The sequence below is a fragment of the Danio aesculapii genome, chromosome 6 (assembly GCF_903798145.1).
Source record: "Danio aesculapii chromosome 6, fDanAes4.1, whole genome shotgun sequence".
NCBI classification, from domain to species: Eukaryota; Metazoa; Chordata; class Actinopteri; order Cypriniformes; family Danionidae; genus Danio; species Danio aesculapii.
This window is the reverse complement of record NC_079440.1, coordinates 48,969,611-48,971,943: the sequence shown is the minus strand read 5'-3', so window position 1 is coordinate 48,971,943 and position 2,333 is coordinate 48,969,611. Positions and strand designations below refer to the sequence as shown.

The 2,333-nt window shown below is 39.3% G+C and overlaps 1 protein-coding gene across 1 annotated transcript in view; it reads left to right on the top strand.

Annotated features, from left to right (window-relative positions):
- Positions 1–466: 466 nt before the first annotated feature.
- The window catches only part of kcnb1 (potassium voltage-gated channel, Shab-related subfamily, member 1), a 49,398-nt gene continuing 47,531 nt past the window's right edge, over positions 467–2,333 (top strand). The window contains exon 1 of the mRNA XM_056459145.1: positions 467–589. The gene's annotated coding sequence lies outside the window, so the exon portion shown is untranslated. The remainder of the gene's footprint in view (positions 590–2,333) is intronic.

Here is a 2,333-nt window from a genome sequence, read left to right as displayed (position 1 = left end):
AATGTGATGATTGGAGACCAAAGAGCATCTCAGTACAGCTGCTGTGATTCATCACGGCGATATATTAAATCAATCTCACACATTCAAGGAGCTGCAGCGACGCCTGAACCGAGGCTGCTTCAGACCTGCTCCAAGAAGCTGATGCCGTCCTCCCTAACGCATATGAAATAAAGCAGGGCTATAATTTTCAGCATTGCCCTCTCTTCAGGCGCCATTTTCACACAGGTTACTCGTAACGACACAGAAGGAGCTGCTCCAAGAGCCTCTCGGTGCGGGTGGCAAAAGGGTTAAACGCGCCGTCTCTCTGCCATTGGGCGGCGAGACTATGGAGATCCAGCCATCTGCAAGGAAAGCAGCTGTCGACTTCACGCAAGACACGTTAGACAGCAGTGAATGAAAACAGCGTGGATTCGCCCAAAGACTTGTTGATCTTTTTTTCCACGAGAAACGAGAGCGGTATGTGTTTGTGTGGAGAAGACGCACGAGCTGCTGTGCGCCGGCTGTGTTTAAACTGTGACGTCCTTGCGCTTTCTTCCATTTAAATGCTTCATTTCACGCAGCTGTCAGCAATGAGTCTCCACAAATTAAGGTGGGCATTTGTGTAGCTTTGTTTTTTTAGTATATGCAGTTTTAAATGTGTTTATCGTGTGATTAAGTGATATAAGTCGAATGGGAAATTTCTGAAAAGTGTGATATGATGTGCAAATTAGCTATACGCTTGTTCTAAACACTATTTACGCACAGTTTCTGTGCACTATACAAACACCTTCTGCTGCCATTAGGATATTGTTTTGTGGCGTCTGAAGATGGGTTTTTTTCTGTGCATGATGCAGGATCAATACTGGTTGCCACTCCTACAGCGTTTAAATAATTTTAATGTCTAGCGATGACACTTTGCTATGATGTCTGGACTCAATCTCTGTTATGCACTTAGAAAATTCTAGTATATAGCGTCACTTTTTTCTACTGGATGATGCATGAAAATCATATTATAAGCGCAACTGCATTGACACATTGATGCCAGTGATGACTGCCTGATGCGATTAATAACATTTCATTCGAGAAATAAGGCGCGATGCTTGTTAAAACCTATTTTAATTAGCTTAGCGGTGTGTAATACAGGCTAAGCCAAAATGTCTATCATGTCATCATGTTTTCCTGCTGTTTCGCATGTTGTTGTTGCTGCAGCAGCAGCTGTACGGTTGGGCTCCAGCCGACGTTACACTTAACTCTTTAGTTACAAGGTATTGAAATTCAATATAACCTTTTAATCTTTTACTGAATAGGTAATGGAGTCTTTCAATAAACTGTGGGGAGTTCTCAAACCGCAGAGGTACTGAAATGATGTTGATTAATAGTAGCCGGTTGCTTTCAGAGGATTACAGGTGGAGCGCGCGCGATTCAGTCTCTTATATTTGGAGTCAATTGTTTTTGTTATGTTTTGGAAGTTTCTAGAGACGAACAGACGTTTAACTTCGACAGATATTTCCCTTCAGGAAAGCAGCAGGCGATTCAGCACCACGCCAGTGGACAGCGACATATCGGGCTTTGGGACTCGTAAGGAATTGAATGAGTGTGATTCATCTTAACGATTCTGATTTCTTTAATGGCTCCATGAATGACGCTTCTTGGGCTTTAATGTCAATTAGTAGCCCAATATTTGGTCACACTTTATGTTGATGGTCCGTTTGTTGAATTTAAGTTACATTGCATCTACATGCCAATTTATTCTCATTAGCTTATATAGAATGTTAGGTTGGGGTTAGGGTTAGTGTAAGTTGACATGTATTTGAGGTTAGTCAGTTAAATGTCTGTTGAAGGAGCAGTATCAACAGATATTAAGCAGACAGTCTGCTAATACTCAAACGGACCATCGAAATAAAGTGTTACCCAATATTTTAAAAAGTTGTATAGCACTTTCTGCCTAAAAATCGAATCAAAAATTGCTGTAAAATAAGATTATATCAGGATATCAATTTAATACGTGATTTATTCATTGTAAAATTGCTATTTTAAAAAGTGGGTTTGGTCCTTCTGTATAGGCATATTTATGTTAGGCTATAGACCAGTTTACACAGACATTTAATGACTTTTCAAATTAAAATGATAAGAGACTATTACTACATTGTCACTGTATGTTTTGAATTTATTAAGAATTGACTGAATCAGATCAATGCAAAAGAAATTGCTAAATTCGTTTAGAGTCAGAACTATACTGGTTCAATTTCTAACCCTCAAATCCTAACTAGCATATTGATTCACTTCTGCTAGTTTTGCTGGTAAAAATGCTTCTGCTAGTTGGAATAAGAATCAATTATTATTATTAGTTGTAG